The following is a 21,174-nucleotide window of genomic DNA, read 5'->3' as shown; positions in this document are numbered from 1 at the left end:
TTCAAGCAGGTTGATTTAAGTCCTTAATATAACACCCAATATGAAATATTAAGGCTAGGACCCGACACAATATTTTATAAATTGGAAGAGGGATGCCGTAATCCAAGATACAAAATATTTGAAGGTAGGTAAATGATGATATACCAATTTCCACCATGAAAAACAAAAAAGAGTTTTAGGTCTTAAATGGATTGAAATTCCTAGATCCTTTGAGATTCATTGAACTATTCAATGGCATGTTTAAATCTTGATTTTGCCCTTCAAGTTTGTGATTGGGATGCCGAGGATCACAAACAAGCAGTGAATAACGATGCAAATTAGCTTGGTACACTTAATGTTACAACCACCTAATCAATGTGTCGGATAAACACACATGCTCCATTGATCTATGATTAACATCAAGCTACCCTTTGCCACACATTGTCAGTCCCAAATTAGTCTGCCGGTTAACCACACACACTCCACTAACGACTTAACAAGGTGCAAAGTGCAATTTCAATGGTTAGCACCAAATTCACATTTTCTTAAAGTAACTAAGATTGGGAATTTAATAAAGTTTAGTTACTTTATATTTATCATTATACTTTTAATGAAGGGAGAATTAATGTCTTGTCTTACCCGTTCGGCTAACAACCCTCCACCAGTCAAGGAAGCGGTGGATGAGAGTGGACACCCATTAAACTGTCATTTTATAAGCAGTAACCTTATACCCCATTTATAGACCGACTTCGTGAATGAGGCCTACTAACGGTAAGACTGACTTACTCTTATACATACATATATATATATATATATATATATATATATATATATATATATATATATATATATATATATATATATATATATATATATATTAATTTTTAATATTATAATAGTATAAGGGTTGAATTTTAACTTTTAAAATTCTAAGGGTTGGAATTAAAGTATACATGGGGGGTTAACTTTACAAATTCCAAAACTTTAGGGCAAGTTTTGAACAATTAAAAAACTTTTGGTCTCCATAACTTATGAGTTTAATATGGTTTTTATGGAAGACTTTTCAAGTTCCAAAACTTGAGGACAAGTTATGGAAGACATAAAACTATTTTATGATGACATTTAAAATAAGTCCTTTCATTTTTTCATAACCTATGAAATTTTAATGAACTTTTAAAGGAAAAACTCTTCATTTTACATAACTTTAGGACAAGTTATGGAGTTCATAAAAACCATTAAGATCAGATATTCTAATTAACACAATAATCAGATAATTTTTCTATGCTCTAGATTAAACTTACAAGTAAAGATAATTCACATCAACAATTTTCAAGAAATTAGCTAATCACATAAACTAATACAAATCTTGAAACTTTGACAATTATCCTTTATTTGAATGAGGATAATAATTACCATAGCATCAAAATCAAATTTTATGAACAAAATTTTTATGTGGTAATGATCCTAATCCAAAACAGGCCAAAAAACTCGAAAATCTACACTCATGACTGCTGACTCGTCGAGTTCCTTGATGCACCTAACGAGTCCAAGAGTATCTTCAAGCAACTCGTCGAGTCACCCAGTGGTCTCGGTGAGTCTGGCTATCATAACGCAAAAAAATTTGATTTCTTTACTTCAAAAACCGATAATAACATGAAATATAATAGAAGACAACCCATGGCTTTGATACCACTATTGGGTTTTCTATAGTACAACATCCTATGGTGCACATACAACCCTAAATGCTATGGATCTATGTTTTCTCTAATTATACATGTAATAGTGTTTCCAAAGCACTAATCCTATAACTAGCATGCAATTGACATAAACAATATTAAATACTAGTAAGGATGACATACCTTTTGTTTTAGCTTGAAACCTTGTAGTATTTGGTCTTAAGAGCTTAGTGCCCCAAGTGTTCCACCTCAAATGGAATCACAACACATCTAGGACAAAGGATGACATTTTGAGAGATAATTCCATTCACCAAAATATTCCATCTTTCTCTAAGAATAGATGCACACAAGATTGATCATTAAGTAACATATTTATATGTAGGATTCCAAAGGTCATGGGTAAAACCCAAATCCATACCCATGGGTTTCATGATCCATGGTACATGTGGCCTAACTCTTTATGTATACATACGTAATCTTAGTCCAACATGGATCATAATCCCAACACATATAAATATAACTAATTACCATAATTAGTCCCCATAGATTTAATTTGTCTCTTTTGATCACTAAATTAATTCCAAACTAACTCTTGATCAATACTAATTAAATCATATGATTTCATATTAATATATTAGAGCTTATAATATATTAATAAGTTATATATAACCTCTTCTCAAAAGTCTATCCTAACAAATTGTCCTGATGATATGCAACCCAAATGGACCATGCTACTCCTGGGTCGAGTACATACCGATAATAGTTATGGGCTTAGACATCTAATCCAACAGCTGGATCTTGTCTATCGTCTTGAGTACCACTTCGGTACTCCCCACGACCCTCTGTCCAACCTCACCCAAACATACTGGGGTTATGCACTTCCTCCCATATAACATCTCAAAAGGAGGATTGCCGATACTTGCATGGTAGCTATTTTTGTAGGAAAACTCTGCCAAGGGAAGGTAGGAATCCCAGTTACCACTTAAGTCCATGACTCATGCCCGCAACATATCTTACAGATTCTGGATGGTCCGCTCGCTCTGACCATCCGTCTACGGATGAATAGTCGTGCTAATATGTAGATGACTACCCCTTCCAGAATTTGGAAGTAAGTCGTATATCTCTTTCGGAAATCATGGAGACTGGAACTTCGTGTCGAGCTACTACCTCCTTGATGTAGATGTCAGCCAACTTCTCGGCCGAAATGCTCTCCTGAATCGGAATGAAATGGGTACTCCTGGTCACCCGATCCGCGATGACCCAAATCAAATCCACTCTACATGCGGTCCTAGAAAACTTAATGATGAGATCCATAGTAATATCCTTCCATTTCCATACAGGGATATCCAACGGTTGCGTGTTTCTGTGAGGCCTTTGGTGTTCTGCCTTAACCTTCCTGCAGGTTAAGCATCTCTCGACGTACCAGGCTACATCCTGCTTCATGCAGGACTGATATGTACATATTTAGCTATATATTTTGTATAAATTTTTTGGCTAATTTATCGCAATTTATGGTGAACAGGTACTTAGTTATGTTTAAATTGTATTTTAAGTCTAAAAGATGTGCTCGGAAGCAAAAGGAAGCGGGAAATGCAATCGGGAGCTCGGGAATTGAAGAAAGAAGAAAAAGAGTAAAAAACGATGTCTAATCGACGAGTAGACACGAATATTCGCGAAGCATGCATAATACCTTTCCGTAAACAGGTTTGTAATGAGGGACTCATCGAGTCGGTTATTGGACTCGGTGAGTAGCCTCTGTTTTTAGAAATGTATAAATAGAACACATAAGCTCGAAACTAAACCCTTCCCTGGAACCCTTGGGGATTAATTTGCGACTGAAGGTATAGCTGGAGCTTTGGAATTTGTGGAACAACCCTAGCTTTCAATCTTGAAAAGATAAAAGGAAATTATATTTTACTCTTTACTGAATCACTCTTTTGAACTATGTATGAACCTATAGATTTCGTTTTTGAGTTACTTCCTACTGTAATCATGAGCTAAAACTCATATATTCTGTTTAGGGTAGATGAATTTATGACTATGGTTTGATTTATGGTTGGATTAATTGCAAATTGGTGAGTTTTGTTTTGTTAAGCTTGTTAAAGAACCTTATGTGTTAACAACAACTATTTTCTGTTAGTTATCAATTAAATTAAGTTGCATGAACACCTCTTAATTGCTTATCTCATATGATTTATGTGAATACATTGTTATATGCCTAGGAATAGAGAACGTGAAACTAGGGTTAACTAGAGAATAGATAATTGAATGTGTGAGCTTGTATGACTAACCATAAACAAGAGGTTAATCGGTAGCCAATTAAAATTAATCTAATCACTTTAATCGGTAGCCAATTAAAATTAATCCACTGCACTTGCCATGAAATCAACCATATGAGTAAATGAATTGAACCAAGACAGAAGTCTTCTCTATTATTGAAGTTAGTTGCTTTAGCTGTTAGTTCCTTAGTTCGAGTTTTATTTAATTGTTTAATTTTCTAGTCTTGAAAAACTAGAGAAAACCTTTCCCTTTTATTACTTGTTTTAGATAATTCTAGTAATTAGCTTAATTATCGTTCCATGTGTTCGATACCCTGCTTATTCAATTATACCACCAATTGACAGGTCCACTGCCTTTGTGTGTCTAAAATATATTTTAAAAGTAGGACTAAAACTATTTCATTTCACACACATCAAGTTTTTGGTGCCGTTTCCAGGGAATGGTTCTAAAATTAATCTTAATTGCCATTGTTATCCATCCTTTGTGTGAGATTTATCTTGCACAAAGTTATTGCTTTAGTAATTAAGTTATTAGGTTTAAGTTTTTAGTTTTTCTATTTTTTTTAGTATTTTGTTATATTTTTTTCTATTTTACCCTCGAACTCGTCGAGTCCACTCGCAGGTACTCGGTGAGTCCTAGGCAGATTTCCAGTTTCGTTTTTATTTCAATTTTGTTCTTTTTATGCGTGTTTCTTGTTTTGATTGTAGGTGTTACATGACCCGAGGTTCAAACACACCTCTGGTTCCTCCATATGAAGATCCAAAATCCGCTCTTAGAAAGAACAAAGACAAGCCGTTGAAGACACTAACCCGTCAAGGAAATCACCTTTCAAGGACCTTAAATCAGTCTTTGGGAAGAAGAAAAGAAAGAAAACGGGCGAGTCAAGCAGTTGAAAGAGCGAGGAAAGCAAGTTTGAAAATTTTGAAGAAAATCTAATTCAAAAAGTAACCGAATACGAAGAAGAAAACGACTTTGAAGGCGAACCCGCTAACACCATGGATAACATTAGTGAAGTTCCATGGGTGAATGGAAGAAAAGGATGTGTGACGATACTGATGGGTTTTAGCCATAAGAACATCCTATGTGCTCATGCAAACCCTAATACTTGGATCTAGGTTTCTCTATTGTATATGCAATTCATCCAAGACTATAAACCCTAATTCGAGCATATGATAATCAATATTAACATAATAATGGGTTTAAGATGTTACCTTGATTGTTATGTAGTAATAACAATCTCAATTCCTTCTTGTATTGACTTTAGAAAGCTTAGAGTCACAAATATCACTCATCTAATGGTTCACAAACACCAAGAGCAAGAGAATGAAGAGGATAAGAGAAGGAGGCTGCCTAAAATCGTCCAAAACCCTAGAGGATCTCATCATCACGTTTTTGGGGCTTAAGGGTGCTATTTATACATGTAAGCTATTAGGGTTTTAAACTAGGAAACCCTAAGCTGATTGCTTAAGCCCTAAGCAGCCCATGGATTCCTTTATTAAAAGCCTTGGATGATTTCTAATTGGTTTCCCCATAGAATTCATCCAACCTTATATAATAAGGTAATTCATAGCCCAATTGCAATTATCTTATAATTACAATTCCAGTCCCTTAAGTTTAATTAATCTCTTTTAGCCACAAACTTAATTCTTATTAATTCTTGACTAATATTAATTAAACAATATGATTTCTCCTTTAATATATTATTCTCATAATATATTAATAAATCATATTTAATCCTTTCTCTCCATAATTCATCCTATCAAGTTGCTTTGGTGAAGGCAACCCAAAAGGACCATGCACCATCGGGTCAAGTACATACCAAAATAGTTATGGACTTAGACACTAATCCAACAGTCTCCCACTTGGATAAGTCTAATAACTATTCTGCGTATGACTTCAGATCCTGATCTGGAATCGTAGCTTTCTAAAGCCGCTGTCAACTCTGATCTTATCAGATACGCGTGTCCTTTAGATAAGGGATCATATATTCCACTATTCTAGATATCTTATAGACTGAGACATGGATCTAAATCATTCTCTCTATCTATGTGCTGTTTCCCGAATTCAGATTTATGATGACTGACAACAGACTATAATTGAACACATCAATTTAGTCCCGGCTTGGCCAAGCGCTTAGGTACCATCACTAAATCATCGAGGGGCCCACATATATCACTTTTATCCTACTTTGGATAAAAATAATGGATAAACTTTGACTCAATGCTCTCTTGCACTTACTCACCAAATCACACACAACAATATGTTTTATAACACCGAGTTACTGGTGCGTTTACATAGTATCAATGTGCAACCAACTCGCAAGATACAACTCACACATCTCGGTTTCAAGAATATAAGATGTTATCGTCTCACCAATCACTCGTGATAAAATCCATGAAGTGATTCAAGTGAACGTGGGTTTAATCCAATGCTCAAATCATATTCATAAGCACTCATGAACGTTGCAGCAAACATTTGCTTATGTCTAATGCTCTTTAGACAATCCACACACCAATTCACGACAGTCTTCATTCATACATACTTCCAACATATGAACGACTGTGGCCCGTTTGAATTATTTGTCTGTTCTAAACCAATTAAAATTATTCTGGAAGTCAAAACATGCAAAGTGAAACACAAGAATAATACTAATCCCATATGGCCTCAAACCTTTGAGTATATATAAAACACCTTTTATTTATCACCATATTGATTACTCATTATTTGTCGTTTCGGGTAATCAACTTCTTACTTGAAGTACAACACTTGTCCCATGCTCTTAGCATGCACACAATGTTTACCTATGGTTCTTACTTTGTGAAATAGATCAAATGAACACATTTCCAATCATACTCATTTCACAACTCCTAATCCTCTTCATAAGTGAAAGAATATCAATTCTTGCCACTTATAGAATATGCTAGATTCTAACATTTTATGCAATGATCCTTTTGTAATGTCACTGCACTAAGGTCACAATGACTATTGCCAATGAACTTACAAAGTTCTCTATGATTGTTACAATACAATTCCATAGACGTGATGTCTCTCACTCAAAGTACATTTCTTTGAACATCCTTTTGCATAAAATTTCTAGTCTAGACATAGATTTTCAATATCTAAATCCCAATATGGAAATATTTCCATATTTTCCATATGACAACTCATTCTTAATAGAATCTTATCTATTCATAATAATGTCAATATGCTCCATCCAATACTATACTTCTAACTACTCACAAGCGACCAATCCTCGGCGAACTTTGGATTGTCCTTTGATAGTTGTTTAATTATCTTAGTCAAAACCGATTCTTGTCCTTTTTCCCTCTAAATGTCCTGGACATTTGGAAAATTTAGAATGGTCAAATATTATAGCATTTATGAAAGATGCATAAATGCCTTACGAAAAGGATTTGATACTTTATCAATCTTCTGCGATAATATTTTATGTGCTACGTTCTCATAATTCGAACTTTATGAAGAGGAATGCCGTAATCATAATCGAAATTTAAGAACACACTCTGCATCTTTGACTAAAGATATTAACATTCCACAACCTAAGCCTTTAGATTTTAAATGAAGCATAATATTCTCTCCCTTAATTATAGTAAAACAACTATTTAACCCCTACAACTTTGCAAAGTATGACTCTTGTTTTCGATAAGTAATATTGCTAACTTGCAACACTTGCCATAATAATCATCATAACATTTATGCTCCCACTATCATGATGATTATTTTAAACATAACACTTATGCTCCCACTAGCTTTGACATGTATTCAACAACAACTTAACCTTCAGAAAAACAATACCTATTGAATTTCTTAAGTTCATGTTTCTAATACCTAATGCTTTGATAGTCCTTTATCTAAGTTTATACACCTTTCCTTTAGATAGCTCATATGTGTGTCTAAACAATTCAGACTAATTGCCAAATCTCACAATTTGAATAATGGAAAGGGATACCGTAACCATAATCGAATTCGAGAATCTAATTTTCACAATCACTATCTTCTTAAAATCTCTCTTAGTGGAAGCATTTCCTCACAATCATTTTCATGAAGGAGGGAATGTTATGACACTTAGATTTTAATGGTGTATGTGTTCCTATCCATGTGAATTTGTCAAAACCAAAGTTTGCGACACATCCAAACTCTTATGGACCTAACTTTCTTAATCATGATTTCATGCCTTATGGTAACACGAGTGCCCACCATGTCTTCCAAGCAGTTAAGCAGCTCACCCTTTCCTATCAACGTACTTTTCATTGATCAAGGTCCTTGCCTTTTATGCATTCAATTGAGAACTCATAGAACTCACATGCATAATTAACTCAATTGGAATGGCACAGAAACAAAATAACGTCAACATAATAGGTTATAAACCTCAAGTTGTGTGCTCGTGATGATTGATAAGGTTTATTCTTGATTTGTTCTTGAAACCTTTCAAAACCATTAAGACTCCCACTGACTCGTTGACATATAAGATTCTCTTGTCAATAAACATTTCTCGACAAACAAATATTTAAGAATTAGTGTAGCTTTTATTAAGACAAAACACTTCACAAAATTGGTCCTAGTTGGTCTTTCTATTATCCAAGACATCACAACTTTACACATTTGGTGAATGTTATAAACCTTCTTAAGACTTATCACTCAATGTCACAATCTTAACTCTAAGACTTGTTTTTGGAACGAAATATGATTGACTTCATGATTTAACCATTTCTTCAATTCTTGATTCCTCTTCTCAGACATACAATTGTACTAAGACTCACTTAGAGAATCAATTGAGATATGGTTCTTAATCATTGAGACCTATCATAAAACTTAATAAAAGGTACTCTCCCTTCTTCTTAGAATAGAGAAACTTTTATCTTTCTGCCTACTTGATTCTTCTTATTCGTTCTGTTATTGATTTAAACTCTTACAATTAATTCAGAATTACACTTAATCTTATAAGTATAATCATATTTACTAAACCTTTAGTAAATCATGACGAATATCTTTGTTACTCTTGTGGTGGACTTGATCAACACATAACCTTGTGTACTCGATCTCCTAGTCCTTCACTTGACACTTTGTCAATGAATTAGTCTAATTTTTCAAATATGAAACTTCTCATTCATCATGCAATAGATGTTGTATGATTCCAAATCTCTATCCAATTGAAACTTGGGCGATGAGAAACTTTCCCTATTTGGTAAATTCATGACATTTCCACAAATAACATAATTAAGAATCACATCCATTTGTTGTAGAAATATGCAAACACCAATTTTTCATAACGATTTCATTGCAAGGAAATAAATAAATAGATAAATGGGTCAAACCAAAATTTATTTTATTCATAAAAGCAGCGCAAACATTTGTCCTTACAATGCAAAAATCAACTGAAAACTATGTAGTCAAAAGAAAAATTCCAAACAACTCTATCATAACTTTCTAAGCTCAAAATCTAATCTTCGAATCCATGCGATCGAGATCCATTTCTTCGTGATTAGATTCATCTTTCTCTTTCATCAAACTTCCTCTCTTTTCATTGATCCTGCAAAACATTCAAATGCAATCTTATCACATTAAGAATCAACGAATAGGAACTTAATTGAGTTAGATAATGGACTCTCCCATCTTTTGGACTCTTCAGGTTCTTAGGGCAGACTTGTATCCAACGCTCTTTCTCTTGGCAGCAAACGCAGGTCGGTTCTCCTAGAATGTCCTTGGAAGCATGTTTGGTTGATTCTCCCAACAAATATGCTCCATTGCTTTGCTAAATCATTTCTGATTCAGCAGCAATGAGCATGTAAGTTAGGTCAATGAGGTTTTCGTCATGATCCATCATATAGTACTTTCTTTTGAACTCATTATATGATTCGGGAAGTGAGTGTAGAACCCAATTCACAGCCAACTTATCCGGGAATGACACACCCAACATTTTCAACCTATCAATGTGTGATTTCATTCCTAGAACGTGGGCACACACGAGTTTACCATCTTCATGTTTCATTTCCAATAGGGCTTTAGTGACATTGAACCTTTCAATTCTTCGATCTTGTGGGTTAGGGAGAACAACGGAAGGAGGAGGAGGAAGTGAAGCATGATCTCTTGTTCCTCGATCGAATCGTGGAATATCATCTTCATGTGGAAATCTTGTTCCATGGGATTTGGGAAGACCATAGTTGTCGTACTTTGATATCTACAAAACGGGAGAAAATTAAATTCAAGTTAGTGATAGATTGAGTCCTTAATAAATCACCCAAATGAGATATTAAGGCTAGGACCCAACACAATACGCTACAACCTAGAAAAAGGATGTCGTAATCTAGTTGCAGAATATTTGGAGGTAAGTGAATGACGATTCACTAATTTCCACCATGAAAAACGAAAAAAAAATTAAGTTTTAAATCTATGAAAACTCCTAGATCCTTTGAGATTCATTGAACATTTCAATGACATGTTTAAATCTCGATATGCCCCTCTAGTTTGTGACTGGGATGTCGAGGATCACAAAGAGGGTGTGAATAACCATGCAAACTTACATGGTGCCCTCACATGTTACGGTCACCTATTCGATGTACCGGTAAACCACACACGCTCCAGCGAACTATGACAAACATTGAGTCACGCTTTGCTACCTTTGCTTAGAACCATTTAGTGTGACGGTAAACCACACACGCTCCACTAACGTCTTCGCAAGAGCACAAAGTGTAATTTAATGGAATTGCATCAATTCACTTTTGCCTAAAGTAACTAAGATTGGGAATTTTATGAAAACATTTAGTTACTTTTATACTTCATTATACTTATAATGGAAGGTTTCTATCCTATCCTACCCGTTCGGCTAATGACCCTCCACTAGTCAAGAGTGCGGTGGGTAAGAGTGGATACCCATTCAATCGCCATTTTATAGGCAATTTCCTTAAACACCCCTTATAGACAAGCTTCGTGAATGAGGCCTACTAACGGTAAGACTGACTTTTACTTATACATACATATATATATATATATATATATATATATATATATATATATATATATATATATATATATATATATAATGCTAGACTTTTAATGTTATATATAGTATAGGGTGTATTTTACACTTTTAAAATACTAGGTGGTCAAATTTAACAATTATACTTTTAATTCAATTAAATTGTGAACCAACACTTTATGGATTTATTAAACCTCTTTTAATTATACACCTTAATTAATTAATAAAACCACAAGGGTGTGATTTGAACTTTTTCAAAGCAAAACTAGGGTTTTCGAATTTAACATTTCTAAATTAAACCTTTTAATCAACCTTTAAATTCCAAAACTTGAGGGCAAGTTTTGAAACATTTCAAAACATTAGGGTTTTAACTATTTAAATTTAAAAAACAAAACTATTAAGTTCAAATTTAAACTATAAAACCTAAAGGGAAAAAATTGAAATTTTTCATAACACAAGGATCAAATAACAAATAATATAAATTAAACAATTTATTTTATCATTATCTATATTTGAGCTAATTTTAATTTCTTGCAAAATAAGTTACCTAATTAATATAAATAATCAACTTTAATCATATAAGGAAGTTATTATCTAATCAATTGGTAATTATCTTTTGTTTAATCAAGGATATACTCAAAAAATATGCATAAAATCGGATTTTAATGATCTAAAACAGATAAGGTATGTATCCATGAGTAAAACAGCAAGAAATCCTGAAATCCCCTCTTTCTGACGCTCGAACTCGCCGAGTACCGCTATGGACTCGGCGAGTAGGAGCCTACTCGCCGAGTCCACAATGGGACTCGCCGAGTTCATCAGGCAGGTTGGCTAAAAACTCGATTTTGCAACTTGAACAAACATACAAGGCATCAATACAATAGAAACCAATCAAGTCTCTGATACCACTGATGGGTTTTAGCTATAAGAACATCCTATGTGCTCATGCAAACCCTAATTCTTGGATCTAGGTTTCTCTATTGTACATGCAATTCATCCAAGACTATAAACCCTAATTCTAGCATATGATAATCAATATTAACATAATAATGGGTTTAAGATATTACCTTGATTGTTATGTAGCAATAACAATCTCAATTCCTTCTTGTATTTGTTGGAATAGTGTCTAACGCTATAACTATATTCGGTGATGCATGGTCCTTTTGGGTTGCCTTCACCATAGCAACTTGAAGGATGATTTATTAAGAGAGAGTGAATATTATAAGGAATAATATTTAGCTATTTGATTAATATAAGTCATAAATTAATTGGTATTAATTTGGTGACTTAAAGAGATTAATTAAATAAGAGGGTATAAACTGTCAATTGTTTGATAGTTAGACTTTAGACTATAAATCCATTAGGATACACCTTGGATGGATTCTAAGAGCTTTAGGATAGCTCAAAATCGTTCATAGGGTTATCTATGGAATGGATTTGGATAGCCTTAAGAGAAGATTATCCAATTAGGGTTTAGGGTGAAGCCCTTAAGGAGTCTAATAGTATAAATAGCCCCTATGGGTGAGGGAATTCGACACACAACCTAAAGCAAGGAACCTCTGGTCGAATTCCTCCCCTCTCTTCTCTCCTAAATCATCTTGCTTGCTATTGGTGTTTGTAAGCCATTAGAGGAGTGACAATTGTGACTCTAGAAGCTCCAAGACAAACAAGATCAACAAGGAATTCAAAGGTATGATTCTAGATCTGTTTCAATATTGTTGTTTAACCTAATTAGCCATTATAAGTCTTGGATTCAAAAGCATGTTTATTAGAAAGCCTAGATCCAAGCATTAGGGTTTTGCATGCGCACATAGGAAAGTTCTTATGGCTAAAACCCAACAGTGGTATCAGAGCCTAGATTGGTTTTCTTTAAATTGTTGCTTGAATAACTGAAACAAACCTGCAAAATTCGATTTTTTGGGTTTTGTGTCACTGACTCGGCGAGTTCCAAGGTGGACTCGTCGAGTAGGCCTAACTCGGCGAGTCCCCTTGTACACTCGGCGAGTCCAGGCGTCAGGAATGGCCAGATTCGGGATTTTTTCATAATTATCTTATGGAAACTTACCTTAATCATATTAGATCAATGTAAATCCGATTTTTTGATAAATATGACTATTATCTTGATCTAATTAAAGATATTTATCATCTAATAAAATATTTAATTTCCTTATATGATAATGATTAATTATTTTGGTAATTATCTTCAAAGAAATCAAGATAAATCAAATAAAGATAATTAGAATATTAATTGTTAATTGGAATTATTTGTTATTTGATCCTTCATGTTTTAAATGTTTAAAACCTACCCTAAAGTTTTGAAATTTATATTTGTGATTAAAAGTTTTAATTTAGACAACTGAAATTTCAAACCCTAGATTTTGAAAAAGTTTAAAATGCAACCCTATACTTATATGATATTACTAGATTAATATATATATATATGTATAACTAAATGCTAGTCTTACCGCTAGTAGGCCTCATTCACGAAGCCGATCTATAAGGTGGGTATAAGGTTGCGGCCTATAAAATGGCGCTTAATGGGTGTACACTTACACCCACCGCTTGCTTGATTGGTGGAGGGTCGTTAGCCGAACGGGTAGGATAGGGCAACCTCATCCTCGCATTAAAATTATAATAAGAAATACGAAGTAACTAAATTTTTTTAAAATTTCCCAATCTTAGTTACTTTAGGAAAAGTGAATTGATGCAATCCCATGAAATTACACTTTGCACCTTGCTAAGATGTTAGTGGAGCGTGTGTGGTTTACCGGCACATCGAATAGGTGATCGTTACAATGAAGGCACCATGTGAATTTGCATGGTAATTCACACCCGCTTTGTGATCCTCGGCATCCCAGTCACAAACAAGAAGGGCATATCGAGATTTAAACATGCCATTGAATAGTTCAATGAATCTCATCCGAATCTAGGAATTCTCAAAAACACTTAGGACTAAAAGTTTAAGTTTTGTGATGGAGAATTAGTGAATCGTCATTCACTTACCTTCAATTTATTTGCATATTGGATTACGGCATCCCTTTTCTAGTATGAAAATGTTGTTGTTGGATCCTAGCCCTAATTTTTCTTATTGGGTGATAATTAGGGATTCTTGTTCTAATCTATCTTTGTTCTTTCTATAGATGTCAAACGCAAACAACGCTGCTGCTAGTTCTTTCACGTTGATGAGCCTTTGCCAAAAGGTCACCTTCGATGGAACGAACTTTAGCGAATGGATAAGATACATTCGCACCATTGCTCGCTATGAGGATAAAGAGTATGTCCTCGACGAGAAGCTCGAGAAAATCAACCCCGAAGTTGCTACTCCCGAAGAAATCACCGCCTTTGAAACTCATGAGCGAGATGCAACGAAGGTACATTGCATCATGATCACCACCATGAGCTCCGAGTTCCAAAAGTCCTACGGCGACATGTATCCATACGAGATGCATCAAGACTTGTTGGAGAGGTACCACCAAAACGCGAGACAAGAGCGTTACGAGATCTTCACTAACATGATTTCCGCCAAGATGGGTCATGGAGAATCTCTTACCGTGCACTTGCAAAAGATGCAAAGGTATGTCGACCGCCTTCGCAAGTTAAATGTTGACTTCGGCGAAGACTTGGCGATCGACATGGTGCTTCACTCCTTGCCTCCGATGTACAATCAATTTAGGATGACCTACCACATGAATAAAGAGGAGGTCACTCTAAGTAAACTCCAAGGTCTCTTGAGGGTTGCTGAGAGCAATTTCAAGGACAAGTCTGTTGCACCAACTCCCAATCCATCCGCTGCTCCTGTCTTGGCTATTGGTCAAGGGAAGGGAAAGAAGAGGAAAGCTTCTTCGAACAACTATCGCAAGGTGAAAGCCCGAGATGGTTCCTCTTCTAGTGGGACCAAAGTTGATCCCTCTAAGCCCTGCTCTAACCCGAAAGAGGCAGAGTGCCACCACTGCCACAAGATAGGACATTGGAAGAGAAGCTGCCCGGATTACCTGCAAGCCATCAAGGAAGGAAAGATCAAGCCATCTTTCGCAGGTATATATGCAATCAAATCTAACGATTCTAATCATGCTATTTCTTGGGTTCTTGACACCGGTTGTGGTTATCACATTTGTTCTAATGTGCAGGGACTAAGAAGAAGTAGGGATGTGGAGCAAGGAAGGATCAATCTAATCATGGGGAACAGAAGATCGTCGCCTGTGACCAAGATTGGAGTGTATTCTTTAGTGCTTAAGAATAGTTTAGTTTTAGATTTGAACAATTGTTGCTATTCGCCAGAAATGGCTAGAAACATCATTTCATTTCATGGTTTATATAGACAAGGATTTAGATTTTCTTTTAATAATGAGAATGGTTCTATTTTGGCTTATCTAAATGGTGTCTTTTACTTTGAAGCTATACCATGTAATGGAATATATGAAACTGTTATGATTGTTGATAACTTAGAAAATGATGTTTTGAATATTGATTCCTCCACTAGTATGGATAAAGCATCCTTGTGGCATTGTCGTCTTGGACATGTCAACAAGAAACGCATAGCCCAACTCCAAAAGGATGGAGTGTTGGAGTCATTCGACCTTAGGGAAGATGACACATGCGAGTCTTGTTTACTTGGAAAGATGACTAAGTCACCCTTCACAAATACTTGTGAAAGGGGTGAGGGACTATTAGACCTAATACATACCGATGTATGTGGACCTTTTAGATCAACCACGAAGGATGGGAACCGCTTCTATGTGACTTTTACCGATGATTATAGTAGATATGGGTATATCTATTTAATCAAGCAAAAGTCAGAAACCTTTGAAAAGTTCAAAGAGTTCAAGAATGAAGTGGAGAATTAATTGGGCAGGAAAATCAAGATGCTTCGATCCGATCGAGGAGGAGAGTACCTAAGTCTTGAATTCCACGATTATCTCAAGGAGTATGGAATAGTTTCGCAATTGACGCCTCCTAGGACACCGCAGTTGAATGGTGTGGCAGAAAGGCGTAATCGAACCTTATTGGATATGGTTCGCTCTATGATGAGTCGTGCTTCACTACCTATCTTCTTTTGGGGGTATGCCTTAGAGACTGCCGCCCATATCCTTAACCGAGTCCCTACTAAGAAGGTTGCCAAAACACCTCACTAGATGTGGACAGGGAAAGCTCCCTCGTTGGCACATATCAAGGTTTGGGGTTGCGAGGCTTTCGTAAGACGAGATACTCACAACAAGCTTGAACCTCGAAGTGAGCGATGTATTTTCATCGGCTACCCGCAAACTTCCTTTGGATATCTCTTCTATAGACCGAAAGATAATGTTACCTTTGTTGTGAGAAGAGGAGTTTTCCGAGAGCGAGAACTCATAAGCCAAGGAGACAGTGGGAGGCAAATCGAACTTGAAGAGATTCAAGAATCGATAGATGAAGGAACCTCTACCGCTGGCATTCAACCCGAGGAGGAAACTCCGGTTGAACCGATTGACGAATCCTTACCTCTTAGACGTTCCGATAGAGTTAGAGTTCAACCCCAGTTTTATGGTTTTCATATTACTACCGAAGGGGACATGTATATTAGTGATGGTACACTAGTAAATCTTGATGAACCTAATAGCTATAAGAAAGCCATGGTAGGCCCGGAGTCTGCAAAATGGAAAGAGGCGATGGATAGCGAGATCCAATCCATGTACGATAACCAAGTTTGGAATTTGGTTGATTACGTGCCCGAACGTAAGACCGTAGGGTGCAAGTGGATCTTCAAGAAGAAGACCGACGTGGATGGGAACGTACACACATATAAAGCGCGATTGGTTGCGAAGGGCTTTACTCAAACTCCCGGAGTTGACTATGATGAGACCTTCTCACCAGTTGCGAAGATTAAATCTATTAGAGTGATGCTGGCAATTGCCTCATTTCATGATTATGAGATTTGGCAAATGGATGTCAAGACCGCTTTCCTTAACGGAAAGTTGGCTGAGGATGTTTACATGGCTCAGCCAGAGGGGTTTGTGGATCCGAAGCATCCGAATAGAGTGTGTAAGCTTGAGAAGTCCATTTATGGACTTAAGCAAGCGTCTCGCAGATGGAATCTTTGCTTCGATGAGAAAGTCAAAGAGTTTGGATTTGTACGAAGCGAAGACGAAAATCTTGCGTATATGTCAAAGCCAATGGGAGTATAGTAAGCTTCCTCGTTCTATATGTCGATGACATATTACTCATAGGAAACGACATTCCGACTCTGCAGGAGGTTAAGTCCTGGCTCGGGAAGTGCTTCGCTATGAAGGACCTCGGAGAGGCTTCTTACATTTTGGGAATAAGGATAGTAAGAGAAAGAAGTAAGAAACTAATTGGACTTAGTCAGAATACTTACTTGGAGAAGGTACTAAAACGTTTTAGTATGGAAAACTCAAAGAAGGGAGAACTACCGATACAAGGAAATGCCAAGTTGAGTAAGACTCAAAGTCCGAGTACCGAAGCTGAGATAGCAGAAATGAGCCGAGTACCATACGCTTCCGCAGTTGGCTCAATCATGTACGCTATGACTTGTACTCGCCCTGATGTAGCCTTCGCTTTAAGCATGGTTAGCAGATATCAAGGGAACCCTGGCAAAGCACATTGGATTGCGGTGAAGAACATCCTTAAGTACCTTCGGAGGACGAAAGAATGGTTCTTAGTCCTTGGAGGGAGTGATGACTTGAAGGTGCGAGGGTATAGTGATGCCAGCTTTCAGACCGACAGGGACAACTACCGTTCGCAGTCGGGCTGGGTCTTTACCCTAAATGGGGGAGCAGTGACATGGAAAAGTTCCAAACAAGAAACCGTAGCTGATTCAACGTGCGAATCAGAGTACATCGCAGCGAGCGAAGCGTCGAAGGAGGCAATATGGCTGAAGAACTTCATCGGTGATCTTGGAGTTGTGCCAGCCATAAAGGAGCCCATGGAGATTTTCTGTGATAACGAAGGTGCGGTTGCCTTGACCAAGGAACCGAGGGATCATGGTAGATCTCGACATATCGACAGAAAATATCACTTCATTAGACATCGCATAGAAGAAGGACAACTCGTAGTGAAGAGGATATCATCAGAAGATAACCCAGCAGATCCGCTTACGAAGGGACTGAGTAGGGTTAAGCACTTGCAGCATGCTAGGAGTATTGGGCTGAAGGATGATATTAGTGTAGATTAGATAGTATTATAAACATATAATAGATAAATGTAATTAACATTTGATGATTAAATAAAGGAGTTTTATTTATGAGTAAAGTTACTGTCACATGTTAGTTGTTTAACTATTGTTTCACTTTGCATGTTTTGACTTCCAGAATAATTGAGTTTATTAGGAATAATCGAATTATTCAAATGGTCCACAATCGTTCATATGTTGGGAGTAGATATGAATGAAGATTGTCATGAATTGGTGTGTAGAATGTCTAAATGGTGTTAGACATAGCAAGGGTTGCTGCAACGTTCATGAGTGCTTATGAACTGGTTTTGAGCATTGGAATAAACCCGCACTTGCTGGAATCACTTTATGGAATACGATACAAAAGGTGATCGCAAGACGATAATATCATATGGTATTAAAACCTAGATATATGGTTTATTATTTGTTAATTGATTGTGCATTGATAATGCGAAAACGCATCAGTAACTTGATGTTATAAAACGCATTGTTGTGTATAGTTGGTTAATGAATAAGTAAATGCATATAAGTCGAAGTTTATCTGTAAATTTTATCCTAAGAGGATAGAAGAGATATCTTGGCCACTCGATGATTTGATTTGACTTATGTGCCGGGCCCGGTCAGAACTGAATTGATGTGTTCGATTAAGTTCTATGTCAAATAAATCGAAGATCGAGAAATCTAAATGCTAGACTAACCATTCCATAGGATTGTCAGCATGATATCTAACAGAGGACTGTACGATCCCTTATCTAAAGGACAAGATTGATTAGATCAGAGTTGACAGCGTCTTTGAGAGCTACGATTGCAAACCGTATTGTACTTGTATAGTTACTAGACTTATCCAAGTGGGAGACTGTTGGAATAGTGTCTAAGGCTATAACTATATTCGGTGGTGCATGGTCCTTTTGGGTTGCCTTCACCATAGCAACTTGAAGGATGATTTATTAAGAGAGAGTGAATATTATAAGGAATAATATTTAGCTATTTGATTAATATAAGTCATAAATTAATTGGTATTAATTTGGTGACTTAAAGAGATTAATTAAATAAGAGGGTATAAACTATCAATTGTTTAATAGTTAGACTTTAGACTATAAATCCATTAGGATACACCTTGGACGGATTCTAAGAGCTTTAGGATAGCTCAAAATCGTTCATAGGGTTATCTATGGAATGGATTTGGATAGCCTTAAGAGAAGATTATCCAATTAGGGTTTAGGGTGAAGCCCTTAAGGAGTCTAATAGTATAAATAGCCCCTATGGGTGAGGGAATTCGACACACAACCTAAAGCAAGGAACCTCTGGTCGAATTCCTCCCCTCTCTTCTCTCCTAAATCATCTTGCTTGCTATTGGTGTTTGTAAGCCATTAGAGGAGTGACAATTGTGACTCTAGAAGCTCCAAGACAAACAAGATCAACAAGGAATTCAAAGGTATGATTCTAGATCTGTTTCAATATTGTTGTTTAACCTAATTAGCCATTATAAGTCTTGGATTCAAAAGCATGTTTATTAGAAAGCCTAGATCCAAGCATTAGGGTTTTGCATGCGCACATAGGAAAGTTCCTATGGCTAAAACCCAACAGTATTGACTTTAGAAAGCTTAGAGTCACAAATATCACTCCTCTAATGGTTCACAAACACCAAGAGCAAGAGAATGAAGAGGAGAAGAGAAGGAGGCTGTCCAAAATCGTCCAAAACCCTAGAGGATCTCATCATAACGTTTTTGGGGCTTAAGGGTGCTACTTATACATGTAGGCTATTAGGGTTTTAAACTAGGAAACCCTAATCTGACTGCTTAAGCCCTAAGCAGCCCATGGATTCCTTTCTTAAAAGCCTTGTATGATCTCTAATGGGTTTCCCCATAGAATTCGTCCAACCTTATATAATAAGGTAATCCATAGCCCAATTGCAATTATCTTATAATTACAATTCCAGTCCCTTAAGTTTAATTAATCTCTTTTAGCCACAAACTTAATTCATATTAATTCTTGACTAATATTAATTAAACAATATGATTTCTCCTTTAATATATTATTCTCATAATATATTAATAAATCATACTTAATCCTTTCTCTCCATAATTCATCCTATCAAGTTGCTTTGGTGAAGGCAACCCAAAAGGACCATGCACCATCGGGTCAAGTACATACCAAAATAGTTATGGACTTAGACACTATTCCAACAGATACCGGCCCAGGACTCGTGCAACCCACGATTCCTGCTACTGCTAACTTTGAACTTAAAGGCCACATACTTTCCCAAATTAAGGAAATCTCATTCGCCAGGAAAGATCATGAAGACGCATACAAGCATTTAGATGAGGTCAACGACATAGCCGACTACTTCAATGTTCCTAATATGACTCGTGATACTGTTTTGGTTCGTATGTTACCAGTCACATTTAAGGGAGCCGCGAAAGATTGGTTAAAATGACTCCATCTAGGATCCATCACTACTTGGGCTAAAATGCGTGAAGAATTTATTGATCAATTCTGCCCTCCCTCAAAAATGTAAATATTGAAGAAAGCCATAGCCAATTTTGAGCAACAAGCTGGATAGTCAATTTATGAGGTATGGGAGAGATACAAAGGCTTACTAAGGAACTACCCACACCATGATCTAAACAATCAACAAGAAGTCACCACTTTCTATGATGGAGTTAATGTAACAACAAGGCAACTCCTTGATTCGCAAGGACCACTCACAAAGAAACCTCCCCCAGTGATAAAAGAACTAATTGATTAATTCTCTGAACACCATAGAGAATATCATAACCCAAGAAATGACTCAACTAGAGGGATCGTAAATGGTATTTCTGATGACATAGTAGTAATGATGGCAAAGTTGGAAAGCATGGATCAAAGAATGACTAAGATGTGCCAATCCATCCATGCCATTAGAGTGGGATGTGAAAATTGTAGAGGGCCCCAACTTACTAAAGATTGTGACCTTGACGAGAACGGGAACCGAAAAGTACAAGTGTCCTATTCAAGTGGCGATAGGTATGATTATGATTGGCGCAAACCTAAGAAAGAATGGATACCATATGATGAGTACAAGAATGAAAAAGGAGGAAAAA

General features: G+C 36.3%; 1 non-coding gene across 1 annotated transcript; it reads right to left on the bottom strand.

Moving 5' to 3' along the window:
* Positions 1 to 20,609: 20,609 nt before the first annotated feature.
* Positions 20,610 to 20,716, bottom strand: LOC145044697 (small nucleolar RNA R71). The gene has a single exon (XR_013681642.1). It is a non-coding gene; the product is annotated as a small nucleolar RNA R71 (small nucleolar RNA).
* Between the last annotated feature and the right edge of the window lie 458 nt (positions 20,717 to 21,174).

This window comes from Lactuca saligna, chromosome 4, assembly GCF_052625555.1.
Source record: "Lactuca saligna cultivar CGN05327 chromosome 4, ASM5262555v1, whole genome shotgun sequence".
NCBI lineage: Eukaryota > Viridiplantae > Streptophyta > Magnoliopsida > Asterales > Asteraceae > Lactuca > Lactuca saligna.
The sequence above is the reverse complement of the archived record's forward strand: the minus strand, read 5'-3'. Positions and strand labels throughout refer to the sequence as shown.